General features: G+C 43.3%; 1 protein-coding gene across 3 annotated transcripts in view; it reads right to left on the reverse strand.

Moving 5' to 3' along the window:
• Positions 1-16,934, reverse strand: part of LOC120546776 — a 155,382-nt gene that overhangs the window by 31,785 nt on the left and 106,663 nt on the right. For 2 of the 3 annotated variants that reach the window (XR_005636937.1, XM_039781967.1), the window contains one exon: positions 14,892-15,310. The exons of the other annotated variant lie outside the window; for it this stretch is intronic. The gene's annotated coding sequence lies outside the window, so the exon portion shown is untranslated. Of the gene's footprint in view, positions 1-14,891; positions 15,311-16,934 lie in introns of those variants that run through there. 3 annotated transcript variants of the gene reach the window in all.

Here is a 16,934-nt window from a genome sequence, read left to right on the forward strand (position 1 = left end):
TTAAATAAGCAAAACTACAAAGAGCCATGTGAAAGTGCAGCTTCAAGAAATATATATGGAGGGATCCCGTGACCGACGACCGCAATGGCTGCCCAGGACTAAAGCTCCTCACCCACCTCCGTATTTTCATTGAAAAACCAGGTCTAGTCTTTCTTCTTCGACATCAAAAAAGCTGGTCTCCTTGCCGTTTATCCGGACACAGAGAGTTACCAACATGGCAGCTGCGGCTGACACGGCTACTGATGCTAGCGCGGACCTTCACATGGAAAACATGCAAATTGCTTGCTCTGAAATTAAAACAAAGCGTTTTTGTTTTATATCAGAAAATATGGGACATAGAAATAAGCGCTTAAAATGTGTAGTAGAAAAATTTTACAATTTAAAACGTTGGAAAAAGCAAAAAAAACCGTCAAAAACATCGAGAAAAAGAGGTTAACCAAGGTGTTGTCGGAAGAGATGTGTTTTTAGCCTTCGGCGGAAGATGCGTAGGCTTTCGGCCATCCTGATGTCAATGAGGAGCTCATTCCACCATTTAGGAGCCAGGACAGCAAACAGTCGGGATTGTTGTCCCTCGCTGTGAGGGGGGCAGCAAGTGGGTTGGCTGATGCAGAGCGGAGTGGGCGGGTTGGGGTGTAGGGTTTGACCATGTCCTGGATGTAAGCTGGGGCTGATCCGTTCGTGGCCCTGTATGCAAGTACTAGTGTCTTGAAGCGGATGTGGGCAGCAATTGGTAACCAGTGAAGAGAGCGGAGGAGCGGTGTGGTGTGAGAGAACTTGGGGAGGTTGAAGACAACTCGAACTGCTTCGTTCTGAATGAGCTGCAGGGGTCGGATGGCACATGCAGGCAGGCCAATCAGGAGGGAGTTGCAGTAGTCTAGACGTCAGATGACTAGAGCCTGAACCAGAACCTGAGCCGCCTTCGACACAGATATTACCTTAATGTGCAGTGTGTAGCGCATACCAGTTAGTTACAGTTCACAAATGCCTTTCCATCACAGTAATATCTGACTTTAGCCTCATAAGTGGTAAGCAACTTTCTCCCTCAAATTCATTTTGCAGTTCCTTGTCTCCTTCACTCTTTCATGACGGTGCCGCCCCTCGGAGCACGCGCCCACCTCACGGCATGTTTCAACTTCGAGCGTGAAACTAAAAAAGAAAAAAGAAAGCAGCCTCAAAAATGGATTTCTCTTGTATGTGATGCGGATGCCTCTGCTTTTTAGCAGTGACCTCTCCGTTTCGTGAGGGTTTTTTTTCTCCATCAGAGCGTGTTTGCACTGTTGATTAGCTGCTTGCAGAGGGAGAGAGTATGATCTTCTGACAAGAGCTCTGACAAAAGCTCTTACCTGTCTTCTCACACAATAGCCTTTGAAGACAAATAAAGTTCTGGGAGTGTCGTTTCTGTAATGCCATTGGGAAACTCTGCTCACTTTCTCTGAGATGTTCTCCTCATTAACTCCCCAAAAAGCAGCATGAGAGACAGAGAGCCAACTGACTTTAGTAAATAATAAATATCTTCTGAAATATACATAGGAGTTTCCATTCTGCTTTTGAATTATATAATCTAGGGCTAGTTTGTGTTACAACTCCATGAGGAGAGTTGTCTGCCAGGGAAATCACGACACGTAGTATTACGTTTACGTTACAAGGTAGACAATCCTTTTTCATCATTGACGCGAGGAAAAGTATCCTAGGCGTCGTTCTAGCGTTATGCACAACCATGCCATAGTTAGTCAAGCAACTCCCTGCTCCTTATGAGCTCTCTCCATCTTAGAAAAGCCACTCCAATATTAACTTTGGTCTTGCTGCTTTGCCTTGTCGCATTTTCGTTTTAATTCTCTTTTTAACTTCCTTGGCGACTCTGTTACATGTCCTCGAGAATAGTCGTGATCCTCCATCTTCAACAGGCTTTCAAATCTGCCGGCAGTTGCGAGTAATCTTCTCCCCCAGCCTCCCTGGCATTCGTCACAATGCCACTGAGTGTAAAAGCGCGAAAGGCGGAGGTATGTCCCTCTTTGGCTAAATTTATTTTAAAGATGGAGGCGCTACATGGCGGCCGCCATTCGAGCGACTCGCTCATATGTATTCTGAATGATTCTGAACGGCAGATTCTACGCTTAACGAGAATACTTTGATTAGTTGGTGGAAGTAATTACCCATGAATGAGCACATATTTGTGATTGAACAAAGTTTTTTTTTTTGCTAAGAATCAAATCAAGAAATTACACAATGGAGCTTTAAAGCGCCCATATTATGCTCATTTTCAGGTTCATAACTGTATTTTAAGGTTGTACCAGAATAGGTTTACATGGTTTAATTTTCAAAAAACACCATATTGTTGTTGTACTGCACAGCTCTCTCTCACTGCTGCAGATCCTCTTTTCACCTGGTTTCTGTTTTAGCTACAGAGTGAGACCTCTTTTCATCTTCTTCTTCTGTACTATCTTTGATTGCACTCGCACATGCTCAGTAGCTCAGATGTAGAGCATGTCAGCTAGCTAACTCTAGAGACAGTAAAAGAAAGCCTGTTTCTTCAACTTTGGTCAGTTACAAGGCAGGATTAGCTGGGAGACTTCTAAATGAGGGCGCACATGTAAGTAGTTCTTTTGTAGATTATGGTGAACTTGTGTGTGTTGTAGCAGTGCTTTGTTATTGAGAACGACGTAGCATGCTAGCGTTAGCGTTAGCCTTAGCCGGCTAACGCTACGAGCTAACGGTTGTGGTTAGCCAGCTCATTTCGGACTGTGACGTCACAGTCCGAGGCCGATTTTGAACAGCTCACTAGGAGACTGAAAGCAGGACACATTCAGAAACCGTATCTCACTCAAAACAGCATGGATGGATTTTTTTCAAAGTTTGTATGTGTGTGGAAGCACCAGAGACACAAAAGAACACCCCAAATCCCAGAAAAAGTGTTTTTTCATAATATGGGCACTTTAACAGTCAAGATGGAAGTCAAAGACCTTGGGGCATCATCCTTATTTCGACTTAAAACAAACGGCATTCCCCTGCTTTAAACAGTGGCAGCCATTACTGTATTATGTAAAAACAGAGTCTGTTTCCTCGGTTTCTTTTTGCACACCCCCACATGCACTCATGCACACAGACTGCTGAGCAAAAGGAGACAAATGCCGCTGATTGCCTTGAGTTTTGCTTGCCGGGGACCCACGTGCAATCACTGGTTGGAAGTGTTTGGATTTAGTGTGCTGCCTGCACTGATAGCCTCCGCATATTTGCATCAGGACAAATACATAATTAAGCGTATGTTCGGAATCTTCTGTTTTCGCCACTTGTGTATTAACGTCTGTATATCCTGAATATACAGAACGGTAAAAGTGGGGTTATTGCCTCTTCTTTTTTTTTTTTTGCAAAGAAAATTCAGAGAAGTGCACATAAGGAGGTGAAGGAGGGACATGAAGTAGAAGGCAGTAAACTGGAGCAACCTAGAGGGTCAGAGTGGGAGAAGGCCACTGAAGGAAATGAAGAAATAAGTGAAGGAGAAGCGGAAAAAGAAGAACTGATTGTGAGGGAGGAAGAGGAGGCTGCAGATTCAGAGAGAGGGACAGAGGCAGGGAGTGATCAGGAGGAGGAGGCAGATGAAGACGACAGAGAGGAAGAGAGTGGGCCTGCAGTTACCCCCAGGACCACATGGTAGGTTTTTATTCTCCTTCCATATAAACTGTAGTACAGCATAACATGTCATGCCACTCAGTAAAATAACATGTTTTCAGATATTGGTTATTTTTGTTGTATACATTATAGGGTTAGACATGTAAAGATTTACAGATGTTATTTTATCAGTAATTATGACCAAACAAAAGGTAGTCTCGCATTGCCAGACCCTCCCCCACGGCGCTGCGGAGGAGGGTCTTGCTAGTCCACACACACCAGGATGGAGAAAACGTTTTCTGGTTTATTGGTATTTTTAAAAAAGAATCACAATCGTCTAAGCACTGGCGGAGCTCTGCAAAATAGCCTGGTTTTTAGTGGAGCGTGGTAGTGCTTCAAGGTTGTTTTAGTCGTGCAACAAACCTCAGATTGACAGATAGTCTAGCTAGCTGTCTGGATTCCTAAGAGATCTGAGGACAGTTAACCATAGTGCTCACAAATCCACGGAGTTTACAATGCCAACGAAGATAGAGGAAGGTGACAGACATCCGCGAAATTAAAGACATCCTCACGAATTTTCTGGCGACGGACAATCCTGGAAATGAAAAGTGTATATAGACTACACAAAAGGTAACCCATCGGGATTCCAGTGTTCCATCCTCCCATGCCACCCTATCAAGGTGGCATGGGAAGACACGCCACCCCATGTAAAATGTTCGGTTACACTTTACTTGAAGGTATCTACAGAAGAGTTATATGACACTGTCATGAACGTGTCATAAACATTATAAACGTTTATGACATGACGCTTCTTTTAGTACGTGTCATTCGGTTTTTGTCATGACAAGTTATGGTTAGAGTTAGGGTTAGGGTTACGGTTCATGTGTCATGCATGTCAAATGACAGTGTTGCACTAAGTTCCCTGCATAGTTGTATCGCTGATATTAAGTTGTGGCTTTCAGAAAACTTTCGTAAATTGAATGAAGATAAAACGGAGTGTATTATTTTCAGTGCTTCAGGCACGCAAGATGGTCCAGCTTTGACTCTGGGAGCTCTGGCATCCTACACTAGGTCATCTGTCAAAAACTTGGGGGTTACTTTTGATTGCAGCATGAAATTTGACAAGCAGATCAGTAATGTTGTTAGAATGAGCTTTTTCCAGCTTCGTCTCCTGGCTAAAGGTTAAGCCTTTCCTGAACAGGCATGATCTAGAAAAGGCGATCCATGCTCTTATCAGTTCAAGATTGGATTACTGTAATGCTCTTTATGTTGGTCTGAATCAAACCTCCATCTCACGTCTTCAACTTGTACAAAATGCTGCTGCTCGCTTTTAAACAAATACTTCTAGACGTGCACATATTACTCCCATTCTCTACACTCTACATTGGCTCCCTGTGCGTTTTAGAATAGATTTTAAGATTTTGTTGTTTGCTTTTAAGGCCTTAAATGGTCTGGAGTATTTGTCTGAAATTTTTACTTTGTGGGAGCACTACCGGTCATTGCGTTCTTCAAATCAGTGAGTTTTAGAAGTGCCTAGGTCAATGTATAAACGGTGGGGTGATCAGGCTTTTGCAGTTGCTGCCCGTGACTCTGGAACAAGTTACCCCCTGATATTCGCACTATCACAGATGTAGCTCTTTTTAGGTCCAAACTCAAAAACGTATCTGTTTCGTCTGGCCTTTAATACGTAGCAGTGGTGTGACAATTTCAACCTTTTCTGATTTTACTGTTTTCTATGTTCATTCTTTCTATTGTATGACGTGTTTCTGATGTTAAGCACTTTGGATACCTGCTGGTTTTTGTAAAGTGCTATATAAATAAATTTTGATTGATTGATGCATGTGTTCATGACAGTGTCATGTCACTCTTATGTAGATACCTTCAAGTAAAGTGTTACCAAATGTTCTAGATTCGCCACTGTTGAGGAGTCAGTCAATAGGACAAATTAGCCTCTTTCTTCTGAGTAACTCCAATGTTTGCTGCGACTATGATTCAATCCCGGATGCTAAGTGATGATGAGCATTTTTTACAGGTGAAACGACAGACTGATCTCAGTGGCGAGGCAGTTTAAATCATGAGCCGCGCTTGGTCGAATTATCCGGCGTGCAGCTTTGGCCGCCAGGGCAAATGAATTGGAACGGTTTATCTCACCTCATTTTCTCCTTCGCTGTCTAACGTGACGTAAGTTATCTACTAGCACAGAGGATCCCCACAGATTTATCGCTTTGTTCCAAGGGCAGCAGCTTGATTTGCAAAGAGTGATAAAAAAGGCACGCCGTTTGGTTTGTGCTGCGCCACACCCAGTTGCCATGTCCAAAGGGAAAAGGTGACACGCAAGGATGGAGATAATGCTTTAGTTTCCATTTCCAGCACATACAATGGAAACCACAGCAGATGTGTGTGTCCCCCACCCCATGCTCTGCTTTCAAACCAATATTAATGGTTCACCATTTTACAAACAAGTCTTCCTGAGGGTGGAGAGAGACTGCAGCAGCACTGCGGAAAAGCATGTCTGTAGTGACATGTAGTGTCAGACAGGGTTTTTCCTACAAGAATTGAGAATAAAAATAGCAATTCAAATCCGCTCGAAATGTGTTTAAGCGTAATTTACCAAACAAGCGTTAAACAGGCAGAACATAAACTTGAATATGAGAGCTAATCTCAGTTTTATCTCCAGAGTCGGGCTGTACTGGACTCTCCCGGTGATTTATTTAAATAACAATGTGAAATTTTTTTTTTAACCAGTTTTGTCAATCCCAAAATTTAGTCAAGCATGATATACGTTTTAGTTTATCAAATTGTCAAAAATACCCAAAGTCCCAATCTGTTTTTTGGGCCAAGGACCCGTAACCTGACAAAGAGACGAGCAGGGACCCGTACTACATATATTGTATAAAATTGAGTTGCATAATAAGCATGGGCCTATAATAACAACCCTCCCCCCAATAATCAAAACTAGCCAGTGCAACCCCCAAAAACATATTATAATTTCATTAACATAAATGAAGACATTGGCACCATAACTTGATGCAGAAAAGGCACAAATTGCAGAAAAAAAGCAGAATGAAGGAAATTAAGTGGTTGATATGCTAGAAATTTCAACCAAAGTTAATCAAGAAGCTTAACTGTATCGTGGTGGATAGCTACCTATGGCTTACTTTAGCTGCTTTACCAATGGGCCAGTAGTATCATCAATGTTGTTGAAGTTGTTGTTTTTCACAAATATGTTGGGTTTATGTTAATGTACATTTTTCCAGACACATTTACAATTTTTCAGGGGAAGATTTTTTCAAAAAAGTATCAAACAATAATTTGGCCCGCCCGCGTGCAGTGACTCTGAGATACACCCAGGGGTCCCAGACCCCCTAAACCAACATGGCCTACTTTTTAATTTATTCACTGATTTCCTGCATATCCCAAAATTCCTCTCAACAACGCGAGAAAACAGGTGTTAATGAGTTGAAATCAGCTGTGGGTTAAAACGTAATTAAAACAGCGGCAGTGCCTTAGACTTTTATTTTTTTTTTTTGTTTACTTTTGATATTTTAGATAGCTGTACCTTTTTGCTATTGCTTTGTTTTGCTATTCATATTGTACTAGGTTTATTCAGATTTTCTTTTTTTTTTTTTAAATGGGTGAATGTATTTGCCAGTGAAGCAAATGTCTGCCACCTAGTTTTGAAGGGTACCCTTTCTGTGCTGAGAAAATGGTTTCCCTTTTTGTTCACCTTACTCAGAAGGTCATTGTTGTACAGTGGACCGTCCAATTGGCCCCCACCAGGCACAATCACATCCTTTCATGTCCGCTCTTAGAAAAAGGCTTATTCTACTGAGGAACTGCACTCACTTTTCCAACAGACTGGATAAACGGATGTGAGTTTACCTTAAATACAGGAAGCTCTCACCTCATCTCACCTGATAACAAAAATACATCCCAAAGAGAGCAAACTCTTTGGTTTTTGCTGGAAGGCATCCATGTAGTTGCTGGTGCAGGACAAAAAGTGAACGTAAAGCCCACACAGTGAAGGTAAAGCCCACACAACAGCGTAATGCCCGGAAAAATACTTTAAGTAGAGCCACCCAACGTTTCGCCCACAATTTTTGCCTTCCTCAGGGTTATTTGATTGCAGTGACCCATGACCCTTCTTTAACTGTTTTCATCACATCACACGATCAGAGGGGTCAAATAAACCAGACTGATCTCGTGAAATGGCGTATGTATGACACACCATTTGTTATGCCATTTTTGGCATGTTATCAAGACACATACTCGCTTTTTAGCGTGTTTATCAACGCCATTTGGCCTCCATTGACTTACATTACCTTGCGATTGCATGTGAATTTACGCCGTAGCGAGTAGTATGAAAGGGCGAAAATCCACGTAGGCAGGTTGGTCGGGTCAAACACAGGACTTTCACCCAGGAGAGCGGGGATCGTGTCTCGCGTGTCACGTTTCCTTCGTGTCCCGCGTGTGATGTTTCCTAAACTCAACCGTTGCTATCTTCTTTTCCTAAACCCAACCCGCGTGTGACGTTTCCTAATCTCAACCGTCACTTTCTTCTCGCGATAACACGCCACGTGGCGTGTATGTTTACGTCCGCTGTATACAGCGTGAACATACACGCAGATAGCTCAAAATGCGTACAGGTAACACGCCACTTGGCTTAAGAAAGTGGGCGTGTATGTTTACGCGAAGTCATGATGTCATGTTGAATAAACATACATTGAACTACTATTCAGACATAGATGTACATACTAATACTACTCAGATTGGGTAATTAAGATGACAAAATAACAACCTCACCGTTTCACTTTACAATGAATGCATGTAGTTTGTTTCAGACTAACTAACAGACTCCAGCGGCTGTGACTCTCATAAATACAATTTAAATTCCTAGCACAACCATTTTAGATGGCTACACATTATTCAAAAGGACACATGAAGAAAATGTGACACAATTACAAATTAGTAAACAATTAGTTTACAAAATAGATCAAAAACAGGAGTTCAGAATAGGCCGCACTACAGACGACTGAAGTGTCAAAGATTAAAAATAGTAACAATTTGGTGCAAAGAACGAATGTCAAACCAACAGTTGAGGGCAGCCACTTTTTCCACTATTTGCGGTCTTGCGACACTACATCTCTTAAGTTCTCACTTCTGACTGGAAGGCACGCTCAATACTGGTGTGCCTTTTATGGGAATTCATTGTATCATAATTATGTAGTCTCTATTACATGGTTTTAGGAAGGGGTAGTTAAATAAATACTGAATGACAGAGGGGATAATCTTAAGTTTTCATACAGTTTGTCCTGATAAAGGCCAAAGCATTGCCAAAACTAAACTGAACATTCTTTTGAATGAACGTGACCCTTCTTTTGAAATAAAAGCTTCTTAACTTGGGACAGCCCTCCAACAAAACACCCTCTGTATTATTAACTAATTAAATGAAGAGCACCTTCAGCTGATGCCTCTCAACAGAAGCGCTCTCTTTGCTCTCTTCTTTGAAGAACGTGTCAGTCAGAGCATTTGGACAACCAGCGCTTCCCTTTTGGCTTCTTCAAGAGATACTGCTGCCTGATGTAAAAAGTTTCACTGGGAAATGTCTCTACATGGAAATGTCTTGGTGCTTGTTCTCAAGGTTGAATCTAAAAACTAGCTTTGCGGGGCTGCGCTGCTCCAAAGCATGAATAATGATGAGTCTGAAGTTAAAGTGTGAATCGGGAATAAAGGCAATTTATTGCAGTAAAAAAACAAGATTACAGACTTGGATTTGCACCCAACTGTCTTCTATATAACTGAACCAGTGGAAGCTTTCCCCATTGTATATCCAATACATTTGTGTTAATTTCCTCCGTTTATTACTGTTCTGCTACTACTTCCGGACGCTGGTAAATCTGACATGCAGCCAGGTTTTTACCGGTGTTTATACTCAGCCAAGTGTTAACAGTGAGCGCACATTTAGTCTGGCTTCAGTCTTGGTGTTTTACTGTAAGAGTTTGGTCCTGTTGTAACGGTCTCCACAGTGCTAATTGAGTCTGGGGAACACCGTTAAGAGTGGCGGGGACACCATTAGTCGGTTTGATTCTGTGGATTTTGGAATCATCAAAACGTCCATTTTTCCAACTTCGACTAGAGATGTCATAGCCTGACGTGGTCATACTCAGATTCTAGTCAGAATAGGAGTCTGATGCTGCTCCATTGGGCTGTGATTATGGGGCGTGTTTCACCCGAACCAGGAAGGAAAACGCCTCTGCGCTCAATTGGATAGACCTACAACCAATCAGAACAACAGAGATAGACGTCACAGAAGTCGCAAGTCAAAGGCAGGCTTCGACAGGGCAAAGGCAGAGGCGGCAGTTTCCGTGTCGGGGTGGACGGGTGTGGCAATGTGTATACAGACGTGATTGCGGCTCTCTGTTCCTCTTTTTAAATTAATGCGCTGTCGATAACCGACGAATTCAACCCAATCGCTCTTTGGTGACGCGGTTGATTACGTTACTGTTGATCATCTGTCCATCATCGTATAAAGCCTGCCCTGACAATTTGATTGGTCCAAACAGCTCTGGTTCGAGCATCGTTGCTCCACAACGGATCAAGTCCAGACCGAACTTCCCGACCTCAAAATGTTGTGGGCGGGGCTAAGTTCGGTTGGCATCCAGGCTAGAGATGTCAGGATAGTGGCTAGATATTTGCTGATAGGTGGCTAAATGTACACCCCTGACAATTGGAGTACAAGCCTTGGTACAAGGCTGTGATTATCTTACTGCTGTTGTTTCTCGTGAGAAGCAGCAGCGTCCCCTTTTGTATGTATCATTAAAGAGTTAGGGCCCTATCTTGCACTCAGCGCAATTGCCTTTGTACACCGACACATGTATCATTCCTATTTTGCTCCCGAAGCACAGCGGACTTTTCCCTCCACAGACACACGTCGGTAAATTAGGGAATGTATTTGCGTTCCCGGGGGCGGTTCAGCGAAAAGAGGAAGCATGTTCAGGTGCAAACGTTCCCTGGTGCTATTTTGCAGTTTCAGAAAACAATTCCGCCACTGACCAGGAAAAACCTGGTCTAAAGTCAGTGGCGCTAGTCTAAAGTCAGTGGCGCTTTATTCAGATGCAATTTTAGGGGCACATGCTTGGCCATTATGTGCACAACGCGCATACACTTTGCTTCCCTCATCTTCACAGACGCAGCAATTCCTATTTTTGCAAACCATACATAATTACAAGGAAAAATATTACTGAAAATGCGCTTCAGGTGTTTGGATCGGTCAGGAGGCACTTTACAGTACAGTCCTCAAAAAGTCGCAGCATTCTTTGTGGCTTGTTGTGTTTTACACAACATTTCCATGAATCATGGATGTGTTGATGACATAAATGAGGAAATATTAGAGGACTTAAGGAGACGTGATGTTGAACTACGGTGGGATTGGACACTCCGGCGGAATCTGGTCCTGGAGTGGCAATGCGCTCCTGGTGGAGCGGGTGGACGGAGATGGAGTGCGGGGAGGAGGAAGGGGCACAACAGGAGCAGGTGGTGCGTTTGGAGACCCATGCTCCATGGCTGCAGCAATCCTCTCCATACTGTGGAGATGCGCCCGAGAGGCCGCAGCAACATCGTAACCCGGCCAAGACGGGCATTTATTACTTTGCCGCATCTCGGACAGCTCCCGCTGGCGTGCGCCAGGCATATCCGCCGTCATAATAGCAATCTTCCATGGAACAAGCGCGCCTGCTCTTAAAGGGAATGTGAGATGACGCTCTGATTGGTTTATTGCACGTTATGTCCAAACCACACCTAGCTACTTCAGACCAACCCATTTTAGATTTTCGTCGGGCGCAAGACTCATTTATCCCGCCGGTATAATAGCAGCAGCGCCCGAGATCCGCCCACAAAGCTACTTGCGTTTCACGTTTGATACTTGCGTTTCAGATCGTTAAAATAGGGCCCTTAGTGTGCCTGGGTCACTTGAAGAGCAGAAATTATAAATATGTGGCTGAGTGAATGAAGAAATATCTGCTGCAGTCCAGACTGCACTTTACCCTTGACTGATTATTGTTCTAGACTTTTCAAGCATGAATAACTGCCGGCTACCAAATGTCAACATCCATCTCCTTCTGCCCATAAAACCTTGTGTTGGTTTTTTTTTTTTTCAGGTGTTTTTTTTAATAACATTAAACTGCAGCACTCCTAAAATAATATTAAACCTACAATTCTCAAAGATTAACCACCCAAAAAAAAAATCTAAAAATAAATGTGAATTATAGTATATTATTTCAGCTCCGCTCTGAATACGCTTTGTGTCCTGAACCCGTCTCCGTTCCTTTACATTAGACACTCTCTGAGCTTCAATCAGTGTGTTTACATGCATCATTTGTTTTTTGTGAAGTCATGTCACAAGTCATCAAAGCGCTGACTCGAGTCCAAGTCTCCAAAGTCTCAAGTCCACATCTCCGGTGTCTTCCATTTTCAGAAGCAGTCAATACCCTTATCAAGACAAGCCGTGCTGCACCAGCTGAGTGCCAGGCGTCTGCAGCTACCTGCCTCCACCGGCCCCTCTCCTTCCCCCTCTCCTCCCCTGTCTCAGCAGGGAAAGCCTGGAATGGGAGAATCCCTTTGTAGGAACTTTAGAGCTGTAACTTGCTCGGCCAGGCGGGATGACAAGCTGACTGCAGAGGTGAAAACGAGGAGAGACTTAGAGAGGTGCTTCTTCGCTTTCATCTTTTCCTCTTTGTCTCTCTGTGTAACAGCTCTTTCTCTCTCTCCTTCTCTCTCTCTCTCTCTCTCTCTCTCTCTCTCTCTCTATTTCTGTTCCACACCCTCTGTCTTCGTCTCTCGCTCACTAGCTGCCTGTCTCTCGGCATCTCTGATTAGTATGCAGAGCCAGGTCTGCTCTGTTCTGCAGTGTAGGTTTGTGAACACTGCTGCATGTCAGGGAGAAGAGGGGAATCGCACTGCAGTGGCGGGTGGGGCGCGTGCGCACACGCGCGCGCGCACGCACACACACACACACACACACACACACACACACACACACACACACACACACACACACACACACACACACACACACACACACATATAAAACCCCTCCTGTGCTGCACCAGGAAACCCTTCTTGGACTGACTGTGTCACGCTTCTGTTGTCACTCAAATGATAGATCTGCAACCCTCTTTTTGCACAAAATAAAATATAGCCTTTTTGCATGTATCGATTACTGTATTTTTATGGTGAATATTCTAACGCAGCCTATTTTCCAATAAAATAGTGTATAGTAGAAGGTCAAGAGAAAGAAAATCCTTCCACATTACCGTTATGCATCTGCATACTGTGTAGAGAAAGCTATTGTTAGAGTGGTGGGGAGTAGCATGAACTAGAAAAACAGTAGGATACCCAGGCATGACATGCGTCACTTCCTTCAGCCCCCCCAATCCTTTTTTTTTTTTTTTTACCAGATTTAAAAAACACTCACAAGTCTCTGCTCAAGACTTTAAAGTAGCATTAATGGAATGTTTTTTGTTAATTAAAAAACTAGCCACGTTTGTCTTGTCGTGAAGTAATTATTAAGTGTGAAAGAACAGTGATACATGTTGGAGAAGCTATTTTAGCCATATAAACCCATGCAAAATATATTGTTATATTATAAATATCCTATCAATATGGGCCAACATTTCTAAAGAATGCTTCCAGCACCTTGTTGAATCAATGACACAAAGAATTAAGGCAGTTCTGAAGGGGAAAGGGATCCCCCACACCGTTACACCACCACCACCACCACCAGCCTGCTCAGTGGTAACAAGGCATGAGGGATCCATGTTGTCATTCTGTTTACGCCAAATTCTGACTCTACCATCTGAATGTCTCAACAGAAATCGAGACTCATCAGACCAGGCAACATTTTTACTTCTTACTTACTTTTTTTCTTCAACTGTCCAATTTTGGTGAGCTTGTGTAAATTGTAGCCTCATTTTCCTATTTTTAGTGGAGATGAGTGGTACCCGGTGGGGTCTTCTGCTCGTGTAGCCCATCCGCCTCAAGGTTGTGCGTGTTGTGGCTTCACAAATGCTTTGCAGCATACCTCGGTTGTAACGAGTGGTTATTTGAGTCAAAGTTGATGTTCTATCAGCTGGAATCACTCGGCCCATTCTCCTCTGACCTCTAGCATCAACAAAGCATTTTCGCCCCCCAGGACTGCAGCATACTGGATGTTTTTCCTTTTTCAGACCATTTTTTGTAAACCCTAGAAATGGTTGTGCGTTAAAATCCAGTAACCCCAGTAACTGAGCAGATTGTGAAATACTCATACCAGCCCGTCTGGCACCAACAACCATACCACGCTCAAAGTTGCTTAGATCACCTTTCTTTCCCATTCTGACATTCAGTTTAGAGTTCAGGAGATTGTCTAGACCTGGACCACACCCCTAAATGCATTTAAGCAGTTGCCATGTGATTGGTTGATTAGATAATTTCATTAACGTGAAATTGAACAGGTGTTCCTAATAATCCTTTAGGTGAGTTTAGATCTGGAGTCAAAGCGAAAACATAAACCTAAATTATAAAACACAAAAAATCTGTTTTAACTTCTTCCTTTTCAGGATGAAATGTAATGGTACCATAACTTTATTGACAAACACAAAATCACCATATACAACAAGCTAACCTTTAACAGGACATTAGCTGACTACCGTTTAATGTTTGCATTCATTTTCCACACCTTAAAGAATAACAAAAATTTGCCCAGTAATACTTAAATGTTTCACTTTTTGCGTGACTTTGACGCTCATTTTGAATGCAAAGGAGTTAAATTAACATTGAAAGTATTTGCTTTAAAATAGTTTTTAAGTGCACATCTCACTTCTGGGGACTCTCTTCCCATTGGCTCACAGACCTGGGGTCCTCATACGTGAGGTCTGCAGTACTTCTAAACTGGTTATGACACTAGTTTCGGTGGGAAAAAATAACATTGACGTACTATTCTGTCCATCCTCCACAGACCTAGGTAACAGAATTAGACCTAGCTATGGAAATATAGATATATTATATAGCTAGTCTCACATTGCCAGACCTTCCTCCACAGCGCCGTGGAGAAGGGTCTGGCGAGTCCACACAGCATTCCGGGATGGGAGGAGAAACGTGCTCTGGTTTATTGGCATTTCTTTAAACCAATCCCAATCGTCACGGACGGAGCAACGGTGCCTCTGCAAAATAGCCTCGGGAAGGAACTTGTTTTGGTGGAACATGTGTACGTTTAAAGGTCGTTTTAGTCATGCAACAAAAAACTATCTGTGTGGATTTACCCTGCCGAGATCTGAGAAGCAGTTAACCATAGTAAATAACTGGAGTTTAAAATTCCAACACAGAAAAAGTGGAAGGTTCCTTCGGCCGAAAAGAAGGACATCCGGCCTGTTTATATTTTAGCCCTCTATCTTAACTTCAGATTTTGCTTTTACTTTTAGTTATCTAATGAGCATTGTTGTTGGTGCCTGAGGCCTAAGATTGTTATTGCCAACGAATACTTATGTCATCGTTGTGCACATGACCAATAAAGAGACTTGAACCATTTCAACGTAGTATAACCAGTTCTAAAGGATGAGCTGGGCTGACTGCTTCGCAAAAGCACGACATGCTTACAGGTTCACAGATGAAGTGCCAGCGCAGTAATGGCGGCTTGTCTTCTTCCACCCACACCCTGGATATGTCGACGCTGGGAAACGGAAAAAAGAATATTGAAACAATGTGCTTCCAACAAAGGAGCTAATATTACAGCCCATAATACCTGAATGCACTTGAGTGGAATCAAACCACGATCAGAGACAAAGCGGCTCCGAGCCAATTGTGTAGGATGGCGAACTGTGCTGCTAAGTATCTGAAATGTTGGGGCTCTTTATTACCCTCCCCCTCCTCCCCCCCCCCTGCGCCGCTATTATGCTATTTAGGTGTGTTCTTTTCAGGGGAGGTGATTGGGCGGCTTTATCTGTGCAGTAATACCTCGCTCTGCAGTAGCAGCAGTGTGATGGGGGAGTCTAACAGCAGATCAGCAGCCGGCTCTCCACTGCACCACAGAGGAGACTTCAATGGATTTTCTCTCCTGGCACTGGTTGAACCCAATTACACTTGAAGCAATAAATCCTTAGCAATGCAATTTCCCCTCTAGACAAGATCTGCCGGGCTTCCCCCCTCTCAGTCTCTGCTTCCCTCTGTCTTTCCTCTGCAACACACACAAACACAGTGTCTCTCCCTGTCTGCCTCTCCCTCATTTACCCTACTTATGTCTCCCGTTCTCTTCAATCAGTCCCTCTTTGTCTTGGTTTATATCTTTCACCCACTTTTTCACTCTACTGTCTCCTGTCTCTCACTCCTTAGTCATGTTGAGTTGAGTTTTTTTCCCTCCAATTTCTCTCGCTCTCCAATTTCCCTCGCTCTTTATCCATCCCTGGCTCCTAATGCTCCCTCGCCCTCTGATTACGCCACTCTCCCCTGTACCCTCATCCCCCCCCACCCCCCGCATGTCTTTTTCTTCCTCTCCTCTTATCGCCATGTCACCCTGGACCATTTCTCCCACCATCATCTCATCATAGGCCTTTTGTTTTCTTCTACGTGTCCCAAAACATTTCTTCTCTTCTATTATATCCAATCATGTATCTTTGTCTCACAACATCTCTTTTCATCCTCCTCGGCATGCTAGTTTTTTTTTTTCTCCAGAATATTGCAGAGGACATGTAATGTTTTGATCCTGCTGTGATGGTGTAGTATGTGATGGTGTATTATGTGATGTTGTAGTATGTGCAGTACATCACACATGACGGGCATACCTACAGACGGGCGGACTGGGACAAAAATTCTGCCCTGGCAATTCCGTCCCTTACCGACCCAATTTCAGACGGGGACATCATTTGCTTTATAATTGCAAAAACCAGGCACACGTGAGATAATGGCAACAGCAGCTCTTACAGGCTTTCAAAATTAAATAATACACACACTGGAAATAAACTGCCATGGCACCATCTTAGAATAGAATGGAAATGCTTGCATATTGAAAACATATTATTACATACTTAAACACCCAAAGTACGAAGACATAAGGGACCGGACACAAGCTTTTATTTTGAAAAGTAAAAAGCCCGACGGCACCAAATGGGAGTCTCCAGGCTGCAGCCGTACAGTCTTGCATATTTTTGTAAAACTAGTGTGAAACACCAGTGTTGTCGCATTTTTTTCCTTTTATCCAGCGGCCCAAATCGGCCCAAGAGTGCATCAGCCCTTCTGGCATTCGCCAGAACTGCCAGTTTGCCAGTCTGTCTATTCATCAAGTGTATTCATCTGTAGGC

This window comes from Perca fluviatilis, chromosome 18 (genome assembly GCF_010015445.1).
Source record: "Perca fluviatilis chromosome 18, GENO_Pfluv_1.0, whole genome shotgun sequence".
NCBI lineage: Eukaryota > Metazoa > Chordata > Actinopteri > Perciformes > Percidae > Perca > Perca fluviatilis.